Source organism: Psammomys obesus, unplaced genomic scaffold (genome assembly GCF_907164565.1).
Source record: "Psammomys obesus unplaced genomic scaffold, mPsaObe1.curated_primary_1811, whole genome shotgun sequence".
Lineage (NCBI taxonomy): Eukaryota > Metazoa > Chordata > Mammalia > Rodentia > Muridae > Psammomys > Psammomys obesus.
The window spans coordinates 3,817,380-3,829,801 of NW_026595981.1; the positions used below are offsets into that span (position 1 = coordinate 3,817,380).

Here is a 12,422-nt window from a genome sequence, read left to right on the forward strand (position 1 = left end):
TTGTTTTTTCAAAACAGGGTCTCGCTGTATAGCTCTGGCTGTCTTGGACTTGTAGATGATGCTGGCCTCGAACTTGGAGAGCTCCAATTGCCTCTGCCTCCTGAGTGCTGGGATTAAAAGCATACACCAGGTACTAAGATCCAAAGGTCACCGTTGTCATCATCATCACAGTGATACTCCTGTAATCATCTGATGAAAATCCTCAGGTTCCTGGGTACTTCTCTAAGACTGCAGAAAGAAACAATACCTGTCTTTTTTTCTTGAGTCAGAGTTTCACAATGTAGCTCTGGCTGTCCTGGAATTCGCCCTGTAGACCAGGCTAGCCTCAAATTCGCAGAGCTACTACTGCCTCTCCAAAGATTCATGGAGTGCCCCATCTGGCTTGGCTGTTAGTTTTTTTTAAATACCTCATTAAAGATAGTTGTATAGGGGTTGGAGAGATGCTCAGCGGCTAAGAGCTCTTACTGCTCATGCGGAGGAGGACTGGAGTTTGCTTTTTAGGACTGATGTCCAGCTGTTCATAATTGTAATTATCTTCCAAGTGCAGTTAGACTAACAAGCTTGTGCAGCTGCCACACAGTACTAAAGCTCTTCTTTAGCAGTTTGCAGAAGGATCTGACTCTGGCTGGAGAGCTGCCTCAGAGGTTAACAGCGATGGCTGCTCTTCCAGAGGGCCTGAGTTCAACTCCCAGCAACCACATGGTGGCTCCCAACCATCTGTAATGAGATCTGGTGCCCTCTTCTGGCCTGCAGGCACACATGCAGACAACACAGTATACAAATTAACTAAATAAATATTTTAAAAAATCTGACTTTAAGTGCAGGTATGATCCAGTTCACAGTTTTGGTGGAGCCGGGGGCGGTGGCTCACGCCTGTAATCCCAGCACTTGGGAGGCAGAGGCAGGTGGGTCTCTGTGAGTTCGAGGCCAGCCCAAGCTAGTCCAGGTCAACCAGGGCTACACAGAGAAACCCTGTCTTGATAAAACAAAAACAAAACAACTCTGGTGGAGTCCTTAAATGTATGACCTCTTAGAGAAATCGCAGTTCAAGACTTTAGTAATCTAGTGCAGCTATTCTAGAGGCCTAAAAGTAAGGCTCAGCGGCCACATTCCCTAAGACCTTAAGTAGCCAAAGGCCAGCCGGGGGCCGCGCACCTGAGACCCAGAAAGCGGGCCGTCAGGCATTGAGAAAGACGCCCCCAGAACGAGATGCGCAGGCGCTGGCTGCCCGAGAAGGCCCCGGGCGCTCCAGGCTGCGCAGGCGCAGGAGCTGCCCCTGGCCAGTCCGGACGGCGGCTGTGATTGAGAGGCTGGGGCGTGGAGCAGCGGTGGCGGCGACGGGCGACAACGGAGCCGCCATGAGGGCCGGGCCCAGTCACCGACAGTGAGTGGTGGTTTAAGGGTAATGGACACCGAGGAGTCCCGCCGTGGCGTGCTGGAAGGACAGCCCGACCAGCTGGGTGGCCCCTGCTGCTCGAGGACGGAGGTCGTGGGGGAGGGATGGTTTGAGGGGGATGGTGGGGGAGCCTGGAGCGTGATGATTATGAGGTCGGAAGTCCCAGAGCTGGACAGGTCGTCGGAGGGAAGGGCTTGCGTTTCGTGGAGTGAGGGAGCTCCCTGCAGGACGGAGCCTCGCGCTGCCTGGCTTGTCATCATCCCTTCCCCCAGGAGCTTTGGGTCGCCTCTCCCTTTCCGCTTCTTTCAGAGAATGGTTGCTGGGGGAAGGGTGGTGGAAAATAAAAGCCGTGCTGGAGCTGAGGAAGCCAACTCCAGCCACCGGGCAGAGAAGGGCCGGCCCCTGGGGTGCCCTGGGTAACGCTTGGGAGTCGGAAGCTCTGTTTAAATTCAGGAGGAATCTACGTTTAATAAGGAACCAAGTCCATCACAGATAAACCTGATCGATAACCTTGGCTAGGACCCACGTAACCTTTCGGAATCTTTGGAAGATGCAGTACTAAATGCCGGGCTTTTGTAAGCTTCTTGTATGCGGTTGAGAAGCCTATAGATTGTAAGTACTGTAGGGACGCTACTACGTACCAGCAGTACTGCTAGATTTTAGACGGTGATTATTGATGGGAGTGACTGATGGCTGCATCAGAACAAAGCAAAACCCAGTAGACAAAAATATGTGCTTTCTGTATAAGCGCAGCACTTTTTCCCCGATAGGGACAGATTGTCAAATCGTATATGAAAGTACCGTATTCCTGCATTTGTGCACCTTCTGACCCAAGAGGAAGGAAATACAGACTGAAGCAGAGCTGCGTCTTCAGCCTTCTCTTTTGAGGCAGGGTTTCGCCGACTTGCTCATGCTCGTCTTGATTCAGCACAAGATAGTCTTGCCCCTTTCCGCCTGGCTGAGGGTCTGGAGGGGTCATCTGCTAATGCTTGTGTGCCAGTGTTCTTTTAGATTTAGTTTCTGCCAGGCCGGAAGAGGGCACCAGATCTCATTGTATCTGGTTATGAGCCAGTATGTGCTTGCTGGGAATTGAGTTCAGGACCTTTCGGAAGAGCAGCCAGTGCTCTTAACCTCTGAGCCATCTCTCCAACCCTGAACTTGGGTTTTGAGTGTGCTAGGCAAGTGCCCTAGCACTGGTCCCTTTTGTATCTTGTTGTTTAATTGAGACAATCTTACTAAATTGCCTAGGCTGGCCTTGATTTTGCAGCTCTCTGCCACAGCCTCCCAAGTATCTGGGATTACAGTTTTGCATCATCAAACCCTGAACAAGCTCCTGTTATTTTTATTTTTAAGAATATGTTTATTTGGAGGCTGGAGAGATAGCTCAGTGTTTTAGAGCACTTGCTGATTTTAAGGAGGGCCCAGGCTCCACTCCTAGCACGAACCTGGTGGCTCACAACCATCCATAACTCCGATTTCAGGGACCCACCTTCTTTATTTTGTAGGAGAGGACAAGTTTATTTCGCACACTGCAAAGAAAGCAAAGGGCATGACGATGGTAGAATAGTTGCCCGCCAGCCTCTGACATTTTTTGATCGTGAAAGATCCCTTTGCAAGAGTCTGGTTGCCACAGGGCGTTCTCTATTTTGGAGCTCAGATGGGTGTGCAGCGGCTTTTCAGTACTTTTCCTTGTTAGCCTCATGTCTGGAATCTCTTGTGTAGAGTGGAAGACGGGTAGGTAGTTGTGCAAGGGTCTAGGAGATGGCTGGTTCTTTGAGAGGCCGGAGGAGTACTCCTGAGTCTTCGTTGTTGAGGATAGATAAAGGAAAGGACAGGGTTAAACTGTGCAGGGCCTTTCTAGGCACAGTTTTCGAAAGGTAAGTGCAGATGCCTTTCAAGTGGACAGGAAGGCAGATACTTCAGTTCTGCTGGCCCTGAGGACTGAGAGCTTGAAATGATGAGGCCTTTTGAAAATTGGGCAGTGATTTCTTTTAGCTGTGGAGTGGCTGCACCAGATCCGTGAAGATCCACAGATCAGAGGAATGAATTATTTTAGAGACATGGGGAAAATGAACTCTGGCTGTCTTTAACTTACATATCTGGTAACATTTCTATCTTTCTCCCCTGGTGACGTATAGTTTAACTATCTAGTTACTTGACTCTCCCAATAAATTGTTACTGAGATTGCTCTTATTATTCTGTCTGAGAGGGTGTTCTTAAAGGGTTTGAGGGCTGGACACAGTGAGGCAGAAGCAGGCAGATCCTTGAGTTTGAGGCCAGTCTAGTCTGCACAGCTGCAAACCAGGCAGGACCACATGGAGGAACTCTGTCCCAGAAACACGGGGGGGGGGGGTTACGCGTAGCTAGATCCGCTTGCCCACGCCTGTAACCCCAGCTTGCTGCTAGGGAACGTGAGTGTAAGGTTGGGGGGATAGAGTTCAGCATAGGGCACTTACTTAGTTAGCATGGGTGGGTCCCTGGGCTCTGTTTCCAGCCCGAAAATGAAGGTATTTGTTGCTGTTATAGGTCTTTCCAATAAAGCCAGCTTTTGAAATATTTATTTTATTTTTTTAAAATTTTATTTATATATTTATTTATTACAATTTATTCACTTTGTATCCCCCTGCAGCTCCCTCCCTCATCTCCTCCCTGTCCCACCCACCCTCTCTCTTCTCCTCCCATGCCCCTTCCCCAGTCCCCTGATAGTGGAGGACCTCCTCCCCTTCTATCTAACCCTATCTTACCAGGTCTCATCAATAAAGCCAGCTTTATTCTGTCTTTACACCTGGTAAATGAAGTAGAGGTAGAAAATGTTCAAACTTGCCTAGCCATCTTATTTTTAATAATTTGACATATGTTTAATGTTGCTAGTGCATTTTCCCCCAATTGGAAATATCCATCAGTTCACCAGGTCCATAAATGCCTTCCATTTTATGCTCAAGTAAGTTAGTTGCGCTCTTATGAAAGTTTCCTATCCTTTTTTCCTTCAATTCTTTAACTATTTGTAGTTACTTTTATGTAGCTAGTGATAGTTACCAGATGAGGATTTCCTTTGCTGGGGAGAGAAGGGGGTGGCCAGCACATGATTGTCTCTGTGAGTGCTTTGACTGGAGTGATTTGTGACTGGTTAGTTAGTTGTGCTTTGACTGGTCAGCTTGTGACACTGCAAGACAACATAAGGAGTAAGGCTTAATCTTTTGTGTGTGTGTGTGTGTTCTGATAGGGGACTATCATGTGCCTCTGGAGAAACTTAAAAACATTCTATTTAAAAACAAAAACACCCTGGTGTTTATAATTGTGAAAATAATTGCTTCAAAACACAGTCTTTGTTTCCTGAGAATCCTTTTGATCTTTCAGGCCATTTCACAAGTGAGATGGCTTATGGGGAAAGGCTCTAGCTACCAACCAATCCCAACTGCCTGGGCTTTGGAATCTGCATGGTAGAAGGAAAGAACCCACTGAAAGTTGCCTTCTGACCTTCACACTGACCTCCAGCTGGAGCACCCCCATAAACAAAAATGTAATAATAAACACAAATAAAAAGAAACAAGTTCTTGTGATATTTTGTAGCAACTAGCTAATAATGGCAGTAAGGCATAAATTGTTTCTTTTTGGTTTTGTTTTTAAAGTACTGCTCATAAGAGCTGGGCATGGTGGCACACACTTGTAATTCCATCACTTGGGAGGTAGAGGCAGGTTGATTTCCTTGGCCTGGTCTACAAGTGAGTTCAGGGCAGCCAAGGCTACACAGAGAAGCCCTGTCTGGAAAAACAAAAAACAAATGAACAAAAAATACTGCTCATAACTTTAAAGGGGAACCATATGAGAAGATGATAAAAAGAAAAACCTGAAGTTGGAGCTTTGGGTCAGTTGTAGAGGATATGGTTTGAATACATGAAGCCCCAGATTGAAGCTCTGGTGCTGGAGAAAAACAAAACAGAAATAGCAACAGACAACAACAATAAATAAGTAAAAGACTGGATTTAACTTAGTCAGTTTTTAAGTTAGGATGTACTTGAGTTGGTAGAATGCATAAATGGATGGATGTATTTATCTGAAATTTTAGCACATGGAAGGTGGGGACAGGAGGATCAGAACTTCAAGGCTATCACAGCTATAAAGGAAGTTGGAAGCTTTATCTCCAAAGAAGGGGGGATAGAATGAATTGTAAAGTAGTCCTCTTTGGGCAATAAATAATTCAAGAATGAGCTGGATATAGTAGTTTACATCTAAAAATCTCAGCACTCTGGAGGTTGAGGCAGGAGGATAAATATGAGTTTCAAGACAGCCTGTACTAAATAGTGAGAGGTTCAGGTCAGTCTAGGTTACAGAGCTAGAATGAATACAAAAAAAAAAAAAAAAAAAAAAAAAAAAAAAAAAAAAAAAAAAAAAAACAAAAAAACAATTAAAATGGACCAATGGTGCAGCAAAGTATCCCGAATACAAGAGTTTGCTTTTAGTGTTTATACATTTGGCATAGAAGAATTGTTCATTAATGTTTTTGCTGAATGAAAATGATGACTAATTATGAATCATAATCAGCAAACCTGGGTTCAGAGATCTGCATCTTCTTCTTTTTCTTTTCTTTTTTGTTATGTTTTTTTGAGACAGGGTATCTCTGCAGCCCTGGCTGTCCTGGAACTCACTTTGTAGACCAGGCTGGCCTTGAACTCACAGAGATCATCCTGCCTCTGCCTCCTATGTGCTGGGATAGAAGGTGTACACCACGATGCCCAGCCAGATCTGCATCTTTATTGTGTGTCTTTAAACAAGTTTAAATGATGTGCCATTGCCTTAGATTCCTTATTAATAAATGAAGCCTTGTCCAGCACTGGGGTGCTTGAGACAATCTGTAGGATCTCCTTGCATTTGAGGACAGGCTGGGCTGCATGAGACTTGTCTCAAATAAAAACAAGCTCAGAAACAAATAAAAAAAAATTAACAAACAAACAACAAAACCCAACTATAAGTCTGTAAAGTGCTTGCTGTGCAACCCTGAGGATTGAGTTTGATCCCAATCTCCAGAAACCTTGCTGAAAAATCCTGGAATGGTGGTGCATACTCATAATTCCAGTTTTAGAAAGACAGTTCTTGTCAGCTTCCTTAACCTGCATGGCGAGTTCCAGGCCAATGAGAAACCTTTTCTTTAAACTTGGGAAAAAAAAAGTGGCAAGGAATAATCTCAGCACTTGGAAGATGGAAGACGGAGGACCAGGCGAAGCAGTCTGAGGTCATCTATACTACATAGACAGTTAGAGGCCAGTATGGGCTACGTTAGACCCTGTCAGAAGATGAAGAGGGCTAGAGAGGGGTCTCTGTACTTGAGCATCAGCTGCTCTTGCAGAGGACCTGAGTTTAATTTCCAGCATTTTCAGCAGCTCATAACTGTCTGTAACTCCAGTTCCCAGGATCCCAGACCCTCACATAGGTATTCATGCAGGCAAAACACTAATGCACTGAAATAAAAAAAACAAAAAAAAGATGACAACAAAAAAAAAAATCCAGCAAACAAAAGCCAACCAAAGTGGATAGTACTTGAGGAATAACAGAAATTGGAGGAAACAACAAAACAAAACCCAACCAAAACAATGATATAATCCAGCCCTGTGGCAAATCAAATTCAGAGTCTAGTGAGTATGTGGTGCTGGAGAGATGGTTCCTTTTTTGTTATTGTTTGTTTTGTTGTTTGAGACAGGATTTCTCTGTAGTCCTGGCTGTCCTGGAACTTGCTCTGTAGCCTAGGCTGTTCTCAAACTCAGAGATCTGTCCTGAAAGATGGCTCAATTGTTAAGAGCACCAAAGCGCCCACAACAGTGGCACCTACCTTTAATCCCAGTGCTTGGGAGGCAGGGGCAGATAGATCTCTGAGTTTGAGACCAGCCTGGTCTACAGAGTGAGTTCCAGGACAGCCAGGGCTACACAGAAAAACCCTGTCTCGAAAAACAGCCCCTAAGGACCCAAATTTGGTTCCCTCAGTATCAGGTGACTCATAACTGTCCATGATTCCAGCTCCAAGGGATCTGACACCCTTTCTGACCTCCTTGGGCACTCACATATACATGACATACATATTCACACACGTACATACATACAAGTAAAATAAAAGCAAATCTTTAAAAGAAATCATCGTAATAGAGGCAGAAAGTGATGGTGCTCACCTGTAATTCCAGCACTGCTTATGCTGAAGGAAGAGGGTCTTGAATTTGAAGGCAACTTGGACCAGATATTATGAACCTCTCTCAAACAGAACAAAACAGGGGCTCGAGAGATGGCTCAGAGGTTAAGAGCACTGTCTGCTCTTCCAAAGGTCCTGAGTTCAATTCCCAGCAACCACATGGTGGCTCCCAACCATCTATAATGAGATCTAGTGGCCCTTCTGGTCTTCAGGTGTACATGCAGGCAAACACTCCATGCATAATAAACAAACAAACAAATAAGTCTGTCTTTAAAACAGCAACAACAACAAAAAGTACTGGCTTCCCTCTAGAGGACTGGGGTTGGATTTCCAGCACCCACGTAATGCCTCACAACTGTAACTCCAGTTCCAGCAGATCCTGTGCCCTCTTCTGGTCTCCACAGGCCTCAGGCATGCTCATGGTGCAAATATATTCATGCAGCCTAAATCCCCCACATACATGTAAACAGTTGCTGAAGTATTTGTACTAGAATATAATACCATACAATCAATTTTGTGGTGTTAGGGATTGTAAAAATGATTTTTTACAAAAATTACTAGCCAGGCGGGGGTGTAACAAGCCTTTAATCCCACACTTGGGAGGCAGGGGCATGTGATCTCTCTGAGTTCAAGTCCAGCCTGGTCCTCATCTTGAATCCCCCTCTCCCCCAAATATGTATGTGTGTATACGTGTGTGTGTGTGTGTGTGTGTGTGTGTGTGTATGGATACACTGGCAGGATCAACAGTGGTCTATGTGAATGAGAGTGCTCAAAGGACAAAGGTCACTTTTTTTTGGGGGGGGGAGCTATGATCTTACTATGTAACCCCAATTGTTCTGAAGGTCCCAGTGTAGACTAAGCTTGCCTCTGTTGTCTCCCAGATGCTGTTATAATGGTGTGTTCTACCACACCTGGCCCTCAGGTCACTTTTTGTGTGGTGCTGAAGACTGAACTCACAGCTTTTCACATGCTGATAATCCCAAATACTGCACTGCACCACAGAACTACACCTACAGTCCTGGTCACAGTTACCCTCTGCTGAGAAGGGGTTCTGCTTATCAGACCAGCATACTATCAGTTTTATAAGAGATGTCCTGTTTTCAGAGCTGAATGTGAGGAAAAACTGTAAAAGGATTGTTAAAGGACTTAGAATCAGTGCGAGGCTGAGCACAATTCTGTCAGTAAACATCCTACATTGAAGCTGCAAAACAAACCCTAAAAGTGGGATAAGGTAAGCTTTCCAGATCACAGTAAATTCTGAAAATGAAATACTAACATGGTCATGTAGGGGTTAGGCTTGGCCACTAGCTTTGGGAAACTCAGCCGCTTACTTTGTGGTAGTGGGGGGTCTGTGTGCATACTCTCCTGTCAAGAAAGTGAAGATAAAGGAAAAAGAAAAGTTTGAAGACGGAAAGCAAGAGGCACTATTGATAGGCAGTGCTGTGACAGGACAAGGGGCGGAAACAGCTCGGACTCCGGCAGTGAATAATGCAGCAGAGCAGGGCAAAAGCTTGAAAGCTTTCAGAGAGACGTGTGCCCAGTACTTAACTCTAAACTCTTAAAATCATGTAGAAACATTTGGAAGATGATTCTAGGGCAATAAATTCCAAAGTGAGAGTAAATGTGAGAAGCAGAGTGGTCAGGGGAAGGGCAGGAGCTCTCCAGCTGAGCAGAGGGGTGATAAGTGTGAAGGCACTGCACTTGCAGTGAGAGGCAAATGCTTTCTTAGAGAAGTGTTTAACATCTATTTCCAGCTCTTCACTGCCTGTAAAGGGTCAGCTCTGATGTAACATGAAAGGAATACAGCTTAAAAGGAAAAATACTAACCCCGCCCCTTTTCCTTTTTTAAATTTTATTTTGTGTGCATATGTGTGTGTGTGTATATATATATATATACACACACACACACATATATATAATATATATGTATAATATAAAATATATATATATATAATATATATATATTTCTGAAAACTTATTTTATATGTATCCAGGTTTTGCTTGCATTCATGTCTATAATACATATATGCCCAGTGCCTGTAGAGGCTGTAAGAGGGCATCAGATTCCCTGAAGCTGAAGTTACAGACTTGAGAGCTGAGCCCACGTGCTCTAGACGAGCAGAAAGTGCTTTTAACCACTCCCATCCCTCCAACCCCATGTGTGAATATGTCTGTGTACACAAATGTGCCCCTGCGTGTGTGTGTGTGTGTGTGTGTGTGTGTGTATGTGTGTGTGTGTGTAGGTCAGAGGACAACTGTTGTAGTCAGTTCTTTTCATGTGGGTCTCAGGGATTGAATTTAGGTCATTAGCTTGGTGAATTTTTACCCATTGAACCATCCTGCTGGTCGCTTTTTTGTATATTTTTTTTTAACAAAGTTTCAGCTTTGTTTAAAACTTTATACCAAGTTTAATGCCTGTCTGGGGAACATGAGACTTTGTTCTTGTTTGTTTTATTTTGGTTTTGGTTTTGGTTTTTCGAGACAGGGTTTCTCTGTGTAGCCTTGGCTGTCCTGGAACTCACTGTGTAGACCAGACTGGCCTTGAACTCAGAGATCCACTTGCCTCTGCCTCCTGAGTGCTGGGATTACAGGCGTGCACCACTACTACCTGGCTACAGATAGAGTTCTATTAGAACTCTTTTAGAGTTCTATTACTTTTTTTTTTTAAGATTTATTTATACATGAGTACTCCATTTGCATGTATGCCTGCATGACAGAACAGGGCATCAGATCCTATTATGGATGATTGTGAGCCACCCATGTGGTTGCTGGGAATTGAACTCAGGAGCTCTTGAAGAGCAGCCAGTGCTTTTAGCTGCTGAGCCATCTCTCCAGCCTCTTCTATTATTTTTGTGTATGTGAATGTTTTGTTGACACATGTCTGTGCACCATAAACATGCAGTGCCCATGAAGTCCAGAAGAAGGCATTGGTTCTTCTGAAACTGGAGTTAAAGATGATTGTTAACTACCATGTGAGTGCTGGGAGCCAAACCCAGAACCTCTGGCGCTCTCTCTGCACACATATATGTGTGTATATATAAATGTATATGTATATAAATATAAATGTATGTATATATATAAATAAATATAAATATATGTGTATACACATATATATAAAAAACATTTTGCCAGGTGTGATGGCACAGACCTTTGATCCCATTGCTCTGGAGGCAGAGGCAGAAGGATCTCTGAAAGTTTGAGGATAATCTGATTTATATAGTGAGTTCCAGGCCATCGAGGGCCACATAATTAAGTCTCTCAAAAATAAACAAAAGCCCACAAAAAAACCAAGAGTGCTGATGAGGTGTGGAGTGTGACTCAGAAGCATACAGTTGGTTAGCAGGCATGAGGCTCTGAGTTTGATGTCCATCGTCTCAAAGTTGTGGTGGACAAGGAACTAGATGGGGACACAAAGTCCACCACTTAGTCTCATATGGGAGGATTGCAGGCTTCAGCCTGTTGGAGCTTTAGCAAGACCCTGCCTCTAAAACAGAAAAGAAAATTGACCCTAGGCATCTAGAGATTTAGTTCAGTGGTGGAAGACTTGTCTGAAATTAGCAGGAAGCCCTGGTTTCAAACCCTAGAACAAGAAGGAAAGATGGACAAACCTGGGTATTGAGGCATGTGTTCGTGGTCTCAGCACTTAGGAGGTAAGGCAGGAAGATCAGAAGTCCCAGGCTACATATGAGATCTTCTCTCAAAGCAAAAAGGAAACAAGAGTAATGATTGAAGTACAGTGGAAACTTGTGAACCCTTCACCTTTATTGAGGGAAGCAAGAAAGGATGTGGATTGTCCAGGGTGAGGAGTTGGGAAAATCACTGGCAGCAGAAGCACCATTGTGTATAAATCACATGAAGATCAGTGTATTTTCACTACGTGCAGTATGTGCTTAAAAAGAATTGGTCTTTTGTTTGTTTGATATTGGGTCTTTCTCTGTAGCCCTGGCTGTCCTGAACTAGCTTTGTAGGACAGAGATCCTCCTGCCTCTGCCTCCCGAGTGCTGGGATTAAAGGTATGTGCCACTGCGCCTGGCCCTTAATTTTTGTTTTTGAGATAGAGTTTTGCCATGTAGCCAAAGTTGGCTTTGAACTCTTTATTTCTTTTTTCTCCACTTCCCAAGTGCTAGAATTATAGATGTAAGACACCATTTCTTGTTTGATTTTAGTGTGTGTGTATATGTATTTTTTTTTTTTTAATTGAGACTTTTAGGAGCCAAGTGGTGGTGGTGCAAAAAAACGATTTTTAGGTTTTATGTGTATAAATGTTTGCCTTCTTGAATGTGTACCACATGTGTGCCTGATGTCCTGGGAGATTAGAAGAGAGCACCAGATTCCCTGGAGTTAGGGATGGTTGTTGGCTGTCATGTGATAGTGGGAACTGAATGCAGGTACTTAGCAAGAGTAGCAAGTACTATCAACTGGTTAGCCGTATTTCCGATCCCTTGATTTTGTTTTTTAAATATATTATTTATTTTTATGTGCTTTAGAGTTTTGTCTGCATGTATGTCAGTGTGGCTTACCAGATTCCTGGAGATGTATTTGGAGACAGCTGTGATCTGCCATGTGGGTGCTGGGAATTGAACCCAGGTCATCTGGAAGAGCAGCCAGTGCTCTAAACTGCAGAGTGAGCCATTTCTCCAGCCCCAATTCCTTGATTTTCATACTTATAAGACTACTTGAGGCTGGGGAGATGGGTCAATGATTAAGAGCACTTGTTCTTGCTTGTAACTCTAGCTTCAGGGGATCCAGTGTCCTCTCTGGCCTCTGCAGGCAATTACACGTACATGTATACTTATACTCATACACACACACACACACACACACACACACACACACACACACACACACACA

General features: G+C 44.1%; 1 protein-coding gene across 1 annotated transcript in view; it reads left to right on the forward strand.

The window, feature by feature from the left end:
• Window positions 1-1,300: 1,300 nt before the first annotated feature.
• Window positions 1,301-12,422, forward strand: part of Fam222b (family with sequence similarity 222 member B) — a 63,197-nt gene continuing 52,075 nt past the window's right edge. The window contains exon 1 of the mRNA XM_055619733.1: window positions 1,301-1,384. The gene's annotated coding sequence lies outside the window, so the exon portion shown is untranslated. The remainder of the gene's footprint in view (window positions 1,385-12,422) is intronic.